The 19,214-nt window shown below is 38.4% G+C and overlaps 1 long non-coding RNA gene across 2 annotated transcripts in view; it reads left to right on the top strand.

The window, feature by feature from the left end:
- Nucleotides 1-19,214, top strand: part of LOC130708466 (uncharacterized) — a 186,784-nt gene that overhangs the window by 62,373 nt on the left and 105,197 nt on the right. Inside the window, exon 3 of one of the 2 annotated variants that reach the window (XR_009008711.1) lies at nt 16,214-16,353. The exons of the other annotated variant lie outside the window; for it this stretch is intronic. This is a non-coding gene — a long non-coding RNA (uncharacterized LOC130708466). Of the gene's footprint in view, nt 1-16,213; nt 16,354-19,214 lie in introns of those variants that run through there. 2 annotated transcript variants of the gene reach the window in all.

Raw genomic sequence — 19,214 nt, 5'->3', positions numbered from 1 at the left:
TCTCAAATGGGAAGGCAGAAGAGCTACCCTGGCCCCCATGTTCTGTGCCCATCACTAGGATGGCACATGGTGGAGCTGGAACTGGTGTTTCTACTGCCACAGAACCAAAGCTGTTCTTTCTTTTCAACCCAAGGCTGAAGTTCTTTTCGAGTATGACAACACTTATGGTGGTGGATTTATCAGCTTTCTACACCTCCTGCAGGAGCTATCTTGGCTCTCTTTAATGAGAAAAAGAGTGGTGTTTAATTTTTCTAGAATGACAACTGTCACTTTAGCATGATCATATACACAGCCTGTACCAGCTCTCAGTAGAAGAGGCAATATAGCATAAAGCAAAGACCACCACAGACAGGCACTGGAATCAATAAGATCTGGGTTTGACTTCTGGCTCTACCACTTTCTAACTATGTGACCTGGAAGAAGTTGCTATAAGCATTATTCATCCACCATAGGGCTGTTGTGAGAATTAAATGAACTAACATATGTACAGTTCTTAGCATAGGGCCTGGCACATGATAGGTACTCAATAAATGGTAGTTATTATTATCATTATCATTGATCTTCCTGAACACGGGGCATAAATTTTTCTGAAATTTGACAGCCAGGGCAGTTATAACTTTGTTTTTTGGAGAAATGGCAAGTAAACACTATCCTTCCAGGCATATTTTGATGAGTCTGAATATATTGCAAAGCTGTTTGGCATCTGCACTCCTTGGCCATCTTCCAACACCCATTGAACAACATCTTGGATGACTGCTGGGACTGAGGAATCAGTCTTCTTGGGTGACATGATATACTTCTATGATTTACTGTCACAAAAGTCCCTTCTTTGGATAGTTTTTACAAGCCTCTTATAGTATCTCAAAGTCAACTATGAAAAATGTGTATTTGAGAACTCAAGGGTGAGACTCATTTTTCCCTTCAGAGATTTTCCAAGTCAGAGAGGTATATCATGTTAGTAAAAGTGTGGTTGGCTTTATGTCCATACCCAAATGTTACAACTATATAATGTAAACAATTCTACCTGTCATTGAAGCTACTGATATCAGTCCACAGGAAGTTTGGGGACCTACCTTTTTTACTGCCATAGAATTCTCATGCCAGAGTTTTTGTTACTCTTTATGGCATTCAGTTCCATAGTAGCCATTACTTGCAGCCCTGCTAATTCCCTTCAATTCACTGCAGCTCTCATATCATGGATGTCTTCCATGACCTGGGCAAAATGCGGGCCATTCAGAAGGGCCTTCAGGACACTCTCTAGCTATCAAAGAACTAGTACAAGAGGTTAGCCCTTGGCCTTCAAGAAAAATATCTGTGTGGGTTATGCCATCTGTCTATTCCTATACCCATTACCCACTTGAGCTGAAAGCAGAATATTTCCACTCAAGGTCCTTGGAGGGGGTTGCTCTGTGGAAGATCATTACCCCCCTCTAAGTGAATCAACCGTATCTTCTACTGTGTGTATATGTGTGTGTGTGTGTGTATATATATCTATATCTATATATACACACACACACATATATATGTATATACATATATTTAATGTTTAGCTATTTATATTTTTTCATATAAAAATTGTCCCTTTATGTCCTATGCCAATTTTTCAACTAAAGTGCAATTTTTCTTATATTTTTAATTTTTATAAACCAGAGTATTTTCTAATTGAGAAATAGGCTAAAGTAAAAACAAGTTGGATACAATCCAGGCTTCTGTCCTAGGGACTCCTCTTTTTTATTCTGCACACTCCCCTAGATTATTTCATCCAATTGCATGGCTTGAATTACCACCTTTCTTCTCATAGTTTCAAATCTCTTTCTCTAGCTCAGGCCTCTGCCCCAGATGATAGACATACAACTTTGACTGCTTCCTGGGCAGCTTCTCCTGGACCTACCACAGGAAACATACTATGTCCTAAACTGGGCTCATTATTGCCCCCTTACAAACATTCTCCTTCTATATTCTTGATCTTGGATTGTGGCACCGACATATTCAGCTGGGAACTTGAAAGTACTCCTAGTCTCTGCCCTTTCCCTCATTTCCAAGATTCAAATCCTATTATTTCTTTTGATGAAATATTTTGGAACGTCTCAATTTGGACCATTCATTATTTACCCCATGAATTAATATAATATTCACCTATAATGGTTCTTCTTAACTTCTGACCCAGATCTCTTCATTTTATCTCCTCAGTGCTTTCAGCAAGATTATTATAAAATGTAAAAACTGCAAATATGATCATTTTTCTTCTCCCTCACCCATTCTCAACTAAAAAATCTTCAGTCTTCCCATGTTTTCAGAATGAAGATCTAATTAGTTAACATGAACTATAAAACCCTTTATGATTCAAGCTCTGCCAACTTTTTTTATTGCCTCTCTCACCACTCTCCCGTTTGTATTCTCCATTCTTCTAATAGTTAACTAATTGGCATTCTCCTGCTTTTTCAGACCTCTGTTTTTGCACGTACTCTTCCCTTATCTACAATTCCTTTACTTACTCCATCCCCTTAGTGAGCTCATGATGCTCTTATTGACCTCCTCCCTAAAGGAAGAGTTAAGTTTTTCTTTCTTTCTGTGCCTATGGGTGCTGTATTACTTATATAATAAGCATTTATTGAGGATTTACAATACAGGAGAAATACAATGCAATAAATCTATCCAGAATAGATTTATTTTGGATTAAAATTTAGTCTAAACCACTTAAGAGTAGGATAGATTACTAAATTTTAGCCAAAATACCAACCTAATTCCTGTTTGATTCAACTGTTCCTACAAATTCAAATTTTTGCTTTTGATTTTAAAAATCAAATTCCTGGTTGATACAACTCTTTTCCTCCAAATCATTTATGATATGCTGGTGTCGCTGAAGAATAAATGCAACCCATCTTTAAGGTAGTTATTTTTGTTTTAAGCAAATAATGAGTTTTAAAGTTGTGACTAACTTCCATCCTTTTACTTACTTATAATTTTGTCAGAAAGTGGGAGGTTTAGCTTGTTAGACTACACAAAATCTTGTGTGGTATTTTGGCATATTAGTTGAGGAGAAGAAGCATAAGGATAGACTGGATTAAGGGGATTAGGATTTGGTCTGTATTGCAGTGGGTGCTTTGTTAGGTATGGGAAGTGAGGAGCTGGGACATTTTAGGACTAATATTACATATCTACAAATCTTATCTAGAAGAAGGCAGTGGAAAGAAATCTGTTTCCACATAAATAAGCTTTTGCTCTCATCATCACATGTTAAGCGTTTTCCCTCAATCTTTCTCTTCCTTTTGGCCTCTTTCTCTTCCTTCACCGGAATAGGTATTTTGGGGCTCAGGTTATACTATTTGTAGTAAATGTCTGTTATTTTGTCTGCCCACCAGGTTTCCCTTGTCTTCTGGGAACATCATCCACCCGTTCTGGGACATACTCCTTTTTTCACTCTAAGCAGTTGATTTGAATGTGAGCTGCTATGTTCTTACAGACCTTGCACCTGGTCACAGTTGATGGCTAATGGGTGGTCAGAACTAATCATTTGGATTTTTGAACTAGGGACTACTGAAAGTATGGGCTGTTCTTCTCTGGCTGTAAGCCGAGATGAAGTATGGTAGCTGCTGGCAGCCATTTTCCTCATCATATGCTTGCAGCTAGTTTAAATGAATAAAATAAACTTGCAGAAAAAAGCAATGATGAGATAGAAAATCCTGGTGGGACTCAAGTTTCTGGTTCCAAGGTTGCTTATATCCAAGTCTCTGTCTTTGTGGTCCAGCTGTAGTCCTGCCCTTCTTGTAGCACCCAAACCAATACATTCCTCCTTTTGCCTAATTGAATTTAAGCTGGGTTTCTGTTACCTTGCAACCTAAAGAGTTACAACTTTTCTCATCCTTCCTCTATATAATCTGTTCCATGCATTTCGTTAATATTATTTTATTAATGTCCTTAAGATGTTAGATGACTTGTATTGATAACACTTTTGCCGAGTGTACAATGAGTAGTCCAAGTTAACAATGTCATTAGAAAATCAGGTAGAACAAGTGAGATGATTTAAGAAGAGCTAGAAGATTGGTCAGGAGGGCTGATTCACATCTAAGGCTGGTCAAAATTTGTTCTCTAGAAGACAGAAGACCAGAATCTTGTCCAGAAAAAAATGGAAAGACCTGGGGTTTGAACTCTGAAGTTCAGATAATCTAGGGGAAAAAAAAAAGATTGTCAGAAGATTATAAGCACTGATTTATAATGTGGGGAAGTGGTAAGTATCGTTTTATAGAAATGTTTACATAGACCAGGGGTTTTCTCATTTGCCTAGGAGAGCTTACATCCCAGGCTCCAGTGTCACCACCTCTTTCTTTTGTCCCTCCACCCAGGGGTGGTAGTAGCTTCCTGTTGTTGCTAAGCTCTGAGTTGCTTCACTGTCCTCTGGCTTATCGGCTCATCTGTCACTTGTATAACCAATTCACTGCATTGCCTTCCCTCTTCTTTAAGTACTTAGAGTGGCTCTGTTTTCCTGTTTGAGCCCTGTCTGTTACATAATATAATGGAGAGAGATCATGGATGGAACATTTTTGTTCTTTAAACTGAGGACAGATGGCCATTTTCTGAAAGAAGGTAACTAAGATTCAGAAGCTGATGTTTGCCTGGAAGTTGTGGGCATGTGGCAGGGGGATGACCCTGAGATTTCCTAGCCCTGAAATGAATGGGTTCAGGGCAAGGACACCTAGGCGACAAAGTGCAATGGAAAAAAATGTATATACGTTCATTACAGCACTTAGCACTATGGTAATACAGTTGTCCCTCAGTATCGAGGGGAATTGGTTCCAGGAACCCCCCATGGATACCAAAATCTGCAGATGCTCAAGTCCCTTATAGAAAATGGTTTAGTATTTGCATATAACTTTTGAATATCCTCCCATGTACTTTAAATCATCTCTAGGTTACTTGTAATACCTAGTACCATGTAAATTCTATGTAAATAGTTGTAAATACAAGGAGGAACACCTCATAATGTTAAAAGTTTTAGTTAACCAGGAAGGTATATAAATCTAAATTTATATGCACGTAATAACAGCCTCAAAATGTATAAAACAAAGAATGACTTAACTAAAAGAATATACAAATTCAAATCAAAGATATTTGAAAACACCCTTCTCAGTAAATGATAAGCCCCCAAAATTTTCAAGGCTATACTTGTACCTCTTCTCTTCAGAATTTTAAGATCAGTTTATCATGCTCCAACTTGCTTTTGAAAAAATTTATTATCAGCAACTTTATTTCTACATCTGTTAAGGATCTGAGAGATTCTAGTGAGGGAGATGCTGAGACCTGGCCTAATGGAGGTGGAGGTGCAGAAGGAAGGCACAAATAGACACGGTAGAGACACCCTGTCTTGAAGATGTCACAGTTTAAATGCCTAAAGATTTTGAAGGACCGTTAAGTAACCGGAATTATTTTCCTTGGTGACCCAGGTGCCCCACCAAGGCTTGGATACCACGGTATCCGAGGCTGGATACCCCACCTGGCTTCCTTGTTTACTGACAGGTAATAAGTAGCTTGCCAAAGAAAGGAAAACAAAGTTTACTATTCCCAAAGTGTGGTTTTTCTTCTCTCTCTCTCTATTTTTTATTTTTCGTATCTAAATCCTGTTTTTGGTGTGTTAAGAGGACATGAAAACAATCTTGATTGATTTCCCTTGTATACAAGCAAATTATAGGCTAATAATTATACTTCTTTGAGTTGACAGATCATTATAGCTTTAAGAAACTGCTGTGATTTCAACTGGAGCTGGTAACTGTTTCAATTAAAAATTATTTCAGTTATATAAAAAAATACAATGTAAATGCTATGTAAATAGTTGCTGGTGTGCAGCAAATTAAAGTTTTGCTTTTGGGAACTTTCTGGAATTTTTTTTGAATATTTTTGATCCAAAGTTGGTTGTATCTGTGGATGCAAAACCCGTGGATGTGGTTGGCTGACTGTATAGTTATTTTAACTGCATAGTTCAAATGCAGCAGATTGAGATCCATCCAAAGCTCACAGTCAGCCAGAGCTGGTGAGTGGGACTCATCACCCTGTTTGCTTGTTCTTTCTATTATGATTTCCCTTTTCAACACTGTTTCCTTCTGGTAAGTAGGTTTGATCCATAAGGGTTGATAAAGGTGTGCAAGTAGAAGTGTTGGAGGTGCCACAAAAGTACTATGCTGGATGTGTAAAATGCTAATTCTCTGTAGTGGCTGATCTGATCAAGGAAATAAATGGTATAAGCCAGCAGTCCAGTAGGGCTTGCGGAGGTGGTGAAGAGGACAGGTTCTGTAGCCAGCCTGCCTGGTTCCAGCCATGGCCCTGCTGCTTTCCTGCTGTGTGTCCTTGTGCAAGTTAAGTGACCTCTCTGCCTCACTTTCTTGATCCATAAAATGAGTGTAATCATAGTACCTACTTCATAGGGTAATTGTGAGAATAAAATGACTTAGTACCTGTAAAGCTCTTAGCACAGCTCTGGGCACTTAGTAAATGTAAGCATCATCACTGTCATTATGAAGGGCTTCAGAAGCCTCACCGTAGCCTAGGAGGAAGTAATCAACAAATGTCTGAACAGGTGTGGTAAGAAATTATGGCCACAGGCATGTCATAAGTTCAGGGACTTTGAAGGGAATGAAACCATAATTGTCAATCTCTGACGTAGGAAATGTGCCTTCATGCAACCCCTGCGGTAATGTCCCTCTACAGTGCTGATAAAATCATGCTCCCTTTTCTAGGAATGCATTCCACTTCCTAAACAGGATTAACCTGGAGGTCGTTACTAAATTTTGGAGACCCCCTTAGCTAGAAGATTCTCAGGTTATAATTTTGTAGTAAATACATATCTTTTTTATTATGGTCACCCAGCATTCAAATTCACTTTCTGTGTTTGTGGAATCTTGGGTAGACTTGGGGAGAAGCAGAGCCCACCCATGGCAGAGGCCAAAAAAGCCAGTTATTTTTTTCTCCCTTGCAGCTTAAGTTTAGACTGGCTAACTTCAGCCATAGTCTCCTGCCCAAGAGGAGACTATGAATCTGTGGTGAGTTACCTAAAGAAGCAGGGACAGTTTAGCATTTCTTGTGGTGGTGGTGGTGGTGGCTGTGGCATCCAGTGTCCAGTCCAGTGATGACTGTGTCAGCAGTTTTAGCAGAGTTCCCTAAGCTGTAGGTGGTGGCAATCCAGCTGTGCCATCCAAAGTTTAGTGGTGATGGCTGAGCACCTAACCAGGCTATTCCTGGCATGTGACCTTGTCAGTGGTTCTGGTTACCTATATTTTCCTGGTTTCTGCTTATATTTTGAGCCTAGTTCTTCCGTCTTTGTGTTGATTCTGTGAATTACCCAGTAGTTTTCAGTGAATTCTCTTTTTTTTTTTCCAGTAGCCAATGTCAATCTTATTGTTTGCAACATGAAACTCTGCCTAATGCACTGATTTTCTGTGTTCCACTGATACCTACAACTACAGTGGCTGTTTCTTTTTTTGAATACATCTTTGTTTATTTTATTTTATTTTTTTATTTTATTTTTTTGACTGCACAGCACATGGGATCTTAGTTCCCCGGCCAGGGATCAAACCCACGCCCCCTGCAATGGAAGGGCGGACTCCTAACCACTGGACCGCCAGGGAAGTCCTGTACAGTGGCTGTTGCTTTATGTCAGAGCCAACGTATTGATTGTAGGAAAATCTAACCTTTATCTGTTGCAGTCCTTTAAGTCTCAATTTTTAAAGTATAGGCTTTGTGAACCCAGACATAACCAACTGTGTTTCTTGTCAGAAATTTGCTATGGTACTACAATATGCATTGCATTTATCCAACTCATTTCAATTTATCAAACACCTACTGAACATTTACCTTGTGCTAAGCAATGGTTAGGTTTTGGAGACACAAAGTCAAATATGACAAGGTCCCTCCTTGCACATATTTAGAAACCTGCCTGTTTAATGTGTGAGATTTGGGCAAACCAATTCAGCTATATTCAAAGGGGGAAAAAAAAAGAAAGAAGGGGTAAGAGTAAGGCAGTGTGACGTGGTGGTTAAAATCCTGATATAGAAGTTTGACCAACCATGGTTCATATCCAGGCTCTTATTTGCTGTGTTAAATAGGACAAATTACTTAACCTATCTAAACTTCAGTCTGTTTATCTATAGGGGTAATACCTATATCCTCATATTATTTTGAAGTTTAAATGAGATAATGGAATAAAGTGATTAGTCAGAAATGTATGTTTTCTTCCAGTATGGATAAACTAGTTTTAAATAGAAGTAGACAATGTTTTCTGCCTGTTTTTCTCTACTCGATGATGGTTAGCAGCATTTTAGTAAGAATTTTCACTATTTGCTATAGTAGAACTGACTTGTATGTTTCAAAAGTCATTTATGATGCATGAATCTCCCCCCTAGCATTTCTTTTCCCACGAAGACCAAGAAAAATGATTCATTTACTCAACTGCTGTCTGATCTTTTTCCCTGAGTGCACCTCTTTTAGACGCTGATCATTAAATTGTTACTTAGATTCTTCAGCCCACTTAAAAAATGTGTTATAAAAAGGGTTTTATTGTCTTTGGAGTTCTTCTTAAAGTACTTTTCAAATTATATTTGGTCTAGTTTTCAGTTTATGGCTAACCTGCTATGTTTTGCGGGCTTCCTTGTTTTCCTTAAATGGGCTAATTTTCTATTATTAGAAACTGTTTTTTTTAAAACCTCTGTAATTGTTGTTGTGGCCATCAATCAGACAAGGTGGGAGTTTTGTTTGTTTATTTGTTTATTCTTGGAAGAGTTTTTAATTAAAAAATTTGTTTTGGTGTACTCCTTTTCCAATCTTATATAAATTTTATTTTTGGCTTCTGATGAGGTGTTTGAAAATAGTCTCCAGGCTTCTATTTTATTTTCACTTTTCATTCACTTCTATCCCCACCTCAACATCTGCACTTGCTTCTGTTGAAATCAGCACAAATGATACCAAACGAGGGGTTATAGACTGAAGTTCTAAGTGCTGGGACAGCTTCAAAGTCACTGTGTGACCTTGGTTAGGTCATCTGACTGCTTTGGTCTGCAGTTTCCTCATCAGTATAATGAGGGGAGTTTATTCATTTATTACACAAGTATTCATTAGGCACATATTGTATGGCAGTCACTGTGCCAAATGCCGGAAAAATCTGCAACGAGCAAGAGTCGAGGTGCCTCCCCTCATGACATGTACATTCTAGTGCTGTTAAATTATCGAAACTCCAAGGCCCTTGTGAGTTTACAGCACTGTAAGTATAATGTTACTTCCACTTAGTTCCAGTTCTCTTTTGAATCAAATGGAAAAAAATTTGATATGTGTGAAGTTCGTTTTGGGCTTGTGGACATTCCTTTGACTTAAACACCTTGCAGTTTGTCCTACAGGGTGTTCCATGGAAACCAGTGGGAGATGCTCTCTCCAGAAAGGATTCAGGTCCAAAGCTGCCTACTACATCCCCCTGTGAAAGTGAATCTTAAAACGCTTTTGGAAATACACTTTAGATCTCTGCTTTCTGAAGCACATTAAAAAAAAGAATTACTGGAATAGTGACCACTGACCTTTATTTAGTTGTGGGAATCAGTCTCAGTCAAAGAGGAAATGAAACTTTTCTTGGTTGTGGCCAATATGAAAATACTTATTCAATTATAAAATTGTATGCAGTTATAAGACCATAAATCTCTTTACTGGGGATCAGTAATAATAATAAATAATAGCGAATAGTAAAAAATATACATTTTATTATTTGGCTGACAATATGGTATGTGACATATGCCTTGGAAAAAGAGTGGACTGGTAAACTTTTAAACTTACTTGCCAATGGCTTATTAGTGTTACAGGAATTATCACAATAGGAGCCCTTAAAAGAATAGTTAAGCCAAGTCTTCTTTCCCTTCATATTCCATTTAATTTAAAGTGGGCTATTTGTGGGATGATATATGCCAGGTAGTAAGAAAAGGTTGGAATTATATTGAGGTAATTTTGGAACTATTATCAAAATGGAGCCATCTGAAATGATTGTTTATAATAGATAATGGCTGTCAGGAAAAATAAAATAGAATGAAAGATGTAAGCAAAGCGACAGAAAATAACTGATGAGCTGGTGGAAAATCCAGAAATTGCATGAAAATCAACTCATAACAGGGTTTTGCTTGATTTTATGGGAAGAAATTAAGTAGTAAATATTAAAGTTAATATTTGAGTTAAGACTCAAAAAATTTGAGTTAAGACTCAAATTCTGTCTTAACCAGGATAATAATTCTTGTTTCAACTCTCAATTATCACACTTGTATCTTTTCCTGTTCATGAATTCATATTAAATTTTCTTAATATAATGGCTCTAATTTCATTTGTCTCCTTAGATTAATCTTCCGACAGTTCAGGAACAATAATCACAGTTACTGAACCATGGTTCGTGTATATACATATTTACACACATACAAAAATAACCATAAAATAACCATAAAAGAAAATAGAAGTCGTGCCAAAAGAAAATTGGAGGTAAAGTGCTATTAAGATTTCAGAGGAGGGGAAAGAGTACATCCAAATTGGAGGAAAAGGGGAAAATTTGTGCCTCAGATTTGTGCTGGCCTTAAAAGGCAGTGAAATTAGGGCCTTCAGAGATGCAGGGAACACCTTCCAGGTGGAAGGAATAGTAGCGCTATACAGTGGAATTATATTGGCTTGGAGTTAACTGAACTTTGGTTCAGTTTTCTCTCATTCCTAGTCTGACCTGTAAAAATTGGAATAATAACATCAAAACCTTGCTACAGGGTTGTTGTGAGGTTTAAATGGTATAATCCAGAGGAAATTCTTAGTAAAGTTCCCGGCAAAAAGTGGGTACTTGGGCAAAGACCCTCCCTTCCTTTTTCATGTGAATGTGGAGGCCATTCGATACCAGGCTAAGGAGTTTGCTGAAGCTATAATCCTGGTTCTACCATTTACCAGCTGCATGACCTTTGGCAAGTTATTTAACCTCGCTCAGAGGGATGGTGAGTTTTCAATAGAAGGAGCTAAATAGGAAAGGAAAATGATGAACTTAGTTTATCATGCTTTTAGGAGTTTTAAGTGATAGAACGGTGTAATGCCCAAGAAGTAGATTTATTGTCAGAAGAACTGGATTAAATCCTGACTTCAACAATTACTAGAAAGATGACTTTGAACTTTAGGTCTCCTTCTTCATCTCTAAATGGGAGACTACAATGACTACTTCAAAGGATTGTTGGATAGATGAAATACATTGTTGTGAAAACTTCTCTCATGGTGGCCAGCACCTAGGTGGCACCTACTGAATAAAAACGAAATTTATAGACTTTATGGAATTTATGGACTACTCCAGCTCCTCACAAGGCTGATCTAGGTTTTAACGTATATGCTTTTTCCTACAATGTGCATACTGGTACTTCAAATTGTACAGTAATTTGACAGCCTTCTGAACTTTATGTTTTCTAAGTATTCATTAGCTGACATAATTTCAGGGGATGTGAATGCCAGGATTGGCAGCGGGTCCACCAGAGCTACATCCATCAGAAACCTGCAATTGTCTAATTCTTCCTTTTAAGGCACTTCTCCAGGATAAACTGTCTGAATCAAAGAGGAAAATATCTGATCAAACCCATTTATAATCATAGTCCAATAATGGTAAATGGCAGGCTATGGGATAAGTCTGTGGACTTTCACTTAGTTTTCCAACCAGAGGCAGCATTATTGATGATTGAAGGATTAGCTCTTCAGAGCTTATCTACAACCTTGACTTGGATATTTTAGACTGGTTGAAAGTAAATACTTTTCTCTTAAACTTAATCTGAACTTTCAAAATGTCCTTGCATCTGTCCCTACATATAACTCAATCGGCAAGATTTTAGGAATGAAGTTAAACTGAAGTGAAAAAATGAATGTAAGACAACAAAGAATTTATGGCACATATTTTATTCTGGAAGTCTTCATGAGTAACTATTTATAATACTGACAAATTGTGATTATACTACTCTGCCACTGGACTATTCAAAAACAAGTGCTTTTATTGCTTGCTTTATAAGAGAGATCAGAAAGAAAAAAAGTTCCAGGCCATATTATCAAGATATTATCTCAAATATAACTGAGATCAAGTCATCCAAAGAGTCCTTAAATTATAGTTCTTTTAAACACAACTTGTCCTTTTCAAAAATTAAATTATTCTGGAATATTTTGGGCTTGACCACAGGGACACCAAGAGTACACATTTGGGGACTTTATCTTCTTTGGTATCACTTCAGGATGAAGAAATTCAGAATCATGTGCATGGATTGATTACTAAACAAATCATTTCGATGACTACTTTGCCTCTCTGCATTTTGTTGTCCCCAGTATTCTCCATAGCCAGAATCCATTATTTTCATCAGCTCTAAAAAAATCCAGTCTTTCAAGGCTGAAAAGAGCTCCAGAAGAAAATTTCTGCTGCCAGAATTATTTTGATCTTGCTTGAGTAGTTGGCTGAAGTCCTTGCCAACCTATTTACCTTAATTAACTCCGCAGGTATGGTTCCCTCATGATGATCTCTAAGTGTAGTTGACTCTAGATTAAAAAAGGGAAACCCTCCATCTCCTGAAATCACAGAACCATTAAGGCTCTTAGAGACTTCCTCAAAATAACATCACATTTTTTTCCCTTAAATTGAAAGACTAAGTCTCAATCTAATAGCTTGCTTGCATAAGGAGCTAACCAGCTCCAGGTATAAACTATTTTTTACAGATAATGGCTATTAAAATATTTGTTATATGAGTAGATTCTGTTATTTATCTCCTCCAGAGAATACCTGAGACTTTGTAAAACTTTTATATTTTATAGATATATTATTTTTTCCTCCTTAAATCTTTTTCTGTATCTAACCAGCATCCATCCAATAATCTGAACAAGGAACCTGGGAGTTATCCTGGAATCCTCCCTGCCCTTCCCACATCCATTCAATTCCCAACACTTGCTGACTTTTACTCCCTAAATGTGTGTCGGCTGCCCTGTCGATCCCTCTGGCTGTGTCTCATCCAGGCCCTCACACTCCTCTCTGGGCTTTCACAGCAGCACCCTAAGGGCTTTCTCTGCCTTCAGTAACAGTCTCCTCTGATTTACCCTTCAGAGCAATATATTTAAAATCCAAATTGATCAGGTAACTTCCTTTCATTGGCTCTCCATCATCCGCAGTAAAAAGAGACCCGAGCTCCTTGGCATAAAATATAAGGCCTCCCCCGATCTGGCTTTTTTTTTAATGAGCTTCTCAGGTTTATTTCCTACAAGCTGCTCACTGCCTAGCACTGCATGCTACAGCACGGGGCTCAGCCTCAGCACTACTGACATTTGGGGCTGGATAGTTCTTTGTTGGGGGGCGGGGCTGTCCTGTGCCATGGTAATATGTTCAGCAGCATCCCTGGCCTCTACCCACTAGATGCCAGTGGTACTCTCTTCTCCCAGTTATGACAACCAAAAATAACCCCAGACATTGCTGAATGTCCCCCAGGGGACAAAATTGCACCCTGGTTGGTAAATAGGAGTTGCATAATGAATCACTAACTCTTTGAACACACCAAGCTATGTAGTACCTCCACTCCTTTGTTTTTCTTGTTATTTGTTCCTGGAAAGCCTTTCTCCTTCTTTGCCTAATGCAGGGAGAGAGGAAAATATTCTGTCCTTATGTCCTCTCCCTTCTTTGTTTCCTCTGAAGAGGAGGGACTAGTGATCTGATTCGTCAGATTCCAGGACACACTGGAGAACAGGTGAGAGCATTTCTTTGAAAGGACTGCATATGGGTATAACCCACTCTTCAATTTTTTTAAAAAGAAATTAACCAATAATGCATGAATCCATGCTTATAAAAATTGAAACAATATAGAACATAGAATTAAAAGTGAAAGCTTTCCAGGGTCAAAGCATTCTAATTAAAAAAAAAAAAGATTTGATATATACTGCCCCAACATTATCAACACCAGACATCCTCCCCCTTTGTGGCTGTGGCCTCCTCAGGGTTCCAGGATTGTGTATAGAAGGCGGAAGCTAGGTCGGCTCACGAAAACACAAAACTATTACTTCTTGATGCTTGCTAGGGTTATCCGAGCAGGTGATTCACATTTTGGGTCTACCTAGCTCAAAGAAGGACGTTTCAACAAAGCTTCTATAGGCCGCATTCTTCTTCCATTCCTTATCCAAATCCTTACAATCCTTTTCCCTACCATCCCCGTAAAAATCCACAAACCATAACAGTCAGAGCTGTTATCAAGAAAGACAGAGACTTTTTGCCATTTTAAATGTACAGTGTTACAAACATCAGTCCAAAGACAGCCCCAGAGATTCTGCTTCACCTGATCAACGGTGAGCCCTGGGGTCTGTATTTTTTTTTTTTACTGACTCCCCACCCCCAGTCGAGTGATGTGCAGCCTGGTGTGGAAGCCAGAGGCTGAAGAATACAAGTTAAAATGTAAAGAGATGCATCCAGGTATCCAGTGTTTGACAGCTGCGTATGTCACTTCATGTTCATATGAATATAGCATGGAGTAGTAGCCACACTTAAACAATTCCAAGTTTCATAAATTCTTATAGCAGATGGAAGAAAAGATGTCTCTATATGCCTATGTCCTAAATACTGTGCAGGCCTTAAAAACAAACCAGGTAAAGAGAAAATACCTGCGAGGGCTCTTTATTAATATAATGAAAACATGCCTGATGGTGGGGAAATATAGCTATTTTCATAAAGGTTTCCAGCTACGGGAACAAAGGGTGAAAGGAATCCTTTCCACGCAAGTTTAATTCTAGAGACCCCATCCTTTACACAGGGAACTTATCCCTTTCCCCTAATTCTGTTGATTATTATTCTTTTTCAGCCTTCCTCAACACTTAGGATCCCACGGGAGGTCACTAGGGATGGTGGGGGTGAAGCGTTCCTAGTAGCAGAAATGAAGATGAGGGAGTGAACTGGAAAAACGCTTTAAAAACTCTAATTGAGACAAACCTGACTACAAAATTGTTTCTGTGCTATGATTACAACTGTAACAATTCTGTCTGCATATGGACGGGGACTGAAAGGGAGCATAAAAAAAATGTAAACAGTTTGGTTTGTAGGATGGCAGAATTTTGGGTGGATTTTTCTTTCTTTTGAGTTTTGTCAATGTTTTGGTAATGTTTTGCAATAAACAATACTATAACAGAAGCAGCTGAACCTGCTGACTAATTATTGTTAGAAAGAGCAGCCTAGCCTCAACTCCGTCAGAGCTAAAATCGCTGCCTTTGGCAGATGCTCTCCAACGTTAAAGTTGATAATATCAGCTAACCTTAACCAAGAAGTCAACTCCTTCTGGTCCAAAGGAGCATTTAAAAAATTATTTTATTTTATTTTATTTTTTGCAGCTAACTCATTCTGGCAGGCACACCAAATATTAGTTCAGTGGGGCCCATAGGAGGGTGTTTCATTTTGTTGCTTTTCTTTTCTTTTTTAAAAATAGTTGAAATGGTTGATTGGTTACACCTGTCCTAAGAAAGGTCTTGGACCAAATCATCTGCAGTATAGTGAAAAACTCAGGGTCCTTAAAAGAGTGTTTGTCTAAGTATGTGAGTGGATTCAAACTCCACTTTGAGGGAAATGCTGGTGTCACCTTCAGGAACCCCTGCAGCTTATCTTTGAGCAGAAATGGAATGGCAAGAATACAAGTCAGTTTCTTAAAAAATTGACAACAGAATGTCAGCCTGACTTCCTGCACATCTGGTGTTGAAAGCGTATGGATAATCAACATCAAAGACTATTGGCACTTCAGGCACTTGTCAGCGAATTCAGCCCTGAAGTGACTTTAACTGTGCACTTGCCAAAGGCTCACCTAAGACACGTAATATTGGAGAGAGACGATTTAATGAACGGGTGAGCTCTCCATTCCTCTTCTAGGGACTCTAATCCCTGTTCTTGTGATTCGTTGTAGTATCAGGAAGCAACATATCTGGGCTGGATAACCTCTGTTCCCGATAGAAATGCTCTCACCGAGTTAAAAATCTAGTATTATGCTCTGCGCCTTTATGAGATTCAGTATAAGAATTATCTATTGGAACATGCTTTTGCATTTTTTCTTGCAAATATTGCTGAGGATGTTGTACCTTATGTTACCTAAAATCTATTGTTAAAAAAATTAAGTGATACATTCTTTCTGGATTTAGAACATTAGCTTTGCTTGTAATACAAGTTAGAAACCAGGTGTTTGTCTTTGTGCTTTAGGGTACCGGGAAACTCATGCTTTATCCCTAGAACTCCTCCAATGGCAGTTTTGTACAGATTGGAGAAAGTGGTGAACTCAGACAGCAGAGTCAGGCACAAGAAGGAGGATATTATTTGGTGCCCATTCAGTTGCTGTGCCTATTATGGCTTAGGTAGGTACAACACTTTCAATTTTAATGATCTCATTAGAATTTTTTTCTCCAAGAATTTGCTGTTCCTGAAGTGCTAGATTTTCAGAAAGGAAGAAATGCATTTCATTTTCTATAAATATCAAAATTAATTACTCATCGTTATAACTGATCATTAAAATTCAAAATTAGATGAGAATGTTCTTAATAGATTTGTTTAAGCCTTGAAGAGGTCCATTTTATTATAACATCTACAGCTCTACTATTTGTGGAAATTTTGACATAAGGTTCATAATTGAATTAAGCCAATACCTTTGCCCAAATCCTAAGAAGAAATAAATAAAAGATTGTGGGTAAAACTATGGTATCTTATTAGGAAAAGTGTAGGCAATTGAGTAGAATTGTTTTTGTAGATCTCACCCTAGTTTATCTAGTTGGGAACATATTCATTCATTCACTCATTCATTCTTTCAGTCATTCAACATGCGAGTCTAATATGTTCCAGGGGCCATTTTAGGTCCCAAGGATACATCAGTTAACAGAACAGATAGAATTCCCTGCCTTTATAGAATTTGCATTCTAATGGGGAGGGGGGAAGACAGTCAGTAAAACAAATAAAAAATATATGGTGTAACAGTTGGTATTAAGTGCTGTGATGAAAAGTCAAGAGGATAAGGCAGAGATAGGGTGCTTTGGGTGTGAGGGTAGAATTTGCTATTTTAAATAGTGTGACCAGGTGGCATCTGAGCATAGATCGGAAGGAGAGAGTGATGTCTCTCCGGGAAGAGTTTCCATGCAGAGGGAACAGTTTGTGCAGAAACTCCAAAGCAAGGTTGTGCTTGGAGTATTTGAGGAAAGTGAGGTGACAGATGTGGCAGGAATGGAGGATGGGAGGAGAGTGGTGGGAGGCCATCGAGGGATGAGAGAGCCAGAGCATGCAGGCCATTTTAAAGGGCTTTAAAAATGAGATGGGGAACAACTGGAGGGTTTTGAGCAGAGGAATAACATGGTCTGACATGTTTTAAGAGCATCATCTGGTTGCACTGTGGAGAACAGACTGCGATGGGGAGATGTGGGACCAGTGGGAGCAGGAAACCTAGCTGGGAGATGATGGTCACTTGGACTCAGGTTACAGTGGTGAAAGTGGGGAAAAGTGGTCAGATTCTGATTCTGTTTTGAAAGTAGAGCCACTAGGGTTGCTGAGTATTAGAGAAGGAGTTAACGAAAGAGAGATGAGTTTTTGGTCTGAGCCAGAGCTTCAAGAAATGCAGTCTGGAGTTGCCATACATTGGATGAGGAAGACTGTGGGAGGAAGATCAGGAGTTTGGTTTTGGACAGATTAAGTTTGAGACGGTCCAAGTGGTAATATCCAATAGGTAGTTTGATAATATAAACATTAACTCAAAATTAATATTACAGTTACTAGAAATATTATATATACATATGTAGAAATAATATATTATTAATGATATTATTAAATTTTAATATGTTTGTGTTACTACATTTTAAGAGAGACACTAACAAGTTAAATATATTTTGAAGAGGATGACTGAGACGGCAAGCACAGGAAACCATATTGGATAAGCAGCCTTTGAAGGAAACGGAGATGTTTAGCATGAAGAAGAGCGGTCCTAGGGTAGATGTGTTTCTTTACATGCTGGAAGGGCTACCTTGAAAAGGGATAGCGAATGAACTTTACCTGTCATTCTCTGAGATGGATAGAAGTTATAGGAAGCCCGGTTTCAGGTCAATGTAAGATTATACACATGGACACATTTTTATGAGTAGAATTTCTGTGTTCTTCTGCAGCAGGATGGATTCTCTTCTGAAGTAGTGATGCCTTATTGCTGGAAATGTTTGACTGGAGACTTGCTGAGGATATTGTAGAGGGGACTGGATGGAGGGTTAGATTAAGGTTCATTTCTTTTTGTTTCTGTGTATTTTTCCTAGGGACCAAAGTACTCCATGTACCAATGCACCATCATGAATATTTTTTCTTGTATTGTGTTTTAAGATTTCATGGGTCTATGAGTTTCTCCCAAATTAAACTATAAACCTCTTGAGGACCGGAACATGTTTTTATCCTCTTTGTATTCCCTGATGCACTTGGTACAAGATTTTGTATATAACGATTACTCAGAAAAATATTTTTTGGTTGAATAATTTTGCTTCCAAGGCATCCTTATCCAAAATGCAAACACTACTGGGAAGGGGAATTCATACCCAGCCTAACACCTTATTGTGGCTAAATTGACAGGACCAGTTTAATCCTTGAAATTCTGAGGGTCTGGAGTGGAAGAAGGTTGTCAAATGAGGAAAAGCAAATTCACCAAAAATTCATCTTTGTCTATGGCTGATTCTGCCTGCATATAAAGTCTACCTAAAATGTCAACTGTTGTGGTATTGGAGTATTAAGAATACGTATTAGAAAAATGATACTGATGAACCTATTTGCAGGACAGGAAAAGAGATGCAGACATAGAAAATGGACTTGTGGACACAGGAGGGGAAGGGGTGGGGGGGACGAACTGAGAGAGTAGCATTGACATATATACACTACCATGTGTAAAATAGATAGCTAGTGGGAAGCTGCTGTATAGCACAAGGAGCTCAGCTCGGTGCTCTGTGATGACCTAGAGGGATGGGATGAGGGTGGGTGTGAGGGAGGCTCAAGAGGGAGGGTATATATGTATACATATAGCTGATTCACTTTGTTCTACAGCAGAAACTAACACAACGTTGTAAAGCAGTTATACTCCAATAAAAAAAAAATACGTATTAGAGTCCAAAATATCTGAATGATATTTTAGAGGTTTGAAAGAATTAAAGAACGTCCAAGACAGTTACTTCTTCTGCTTTCAGAGAGTACTTCC

The sequence above is a fragment of the Balaenoptera acutorostrata genome, chromosome 6 (genome assembly GCF_949987535.1).
Source record: "Balaenoptera acutorostrata chromosome 6, mBalAcu1.1, whole genome shotgun sequence".
Classification (NCBI taxonomy): domain Eukaryota; kingdom Metazoa; phylum Chordata; class Mammalia; order Artiodactyla; family Balaenopteridae; genus Balaenoptera; species Balaenoptera acutorostrata.
Note: the sequence above shows the minus strand (reverse complement) of the source record. Positions and strands in the feature narration are given on the sequence as shown.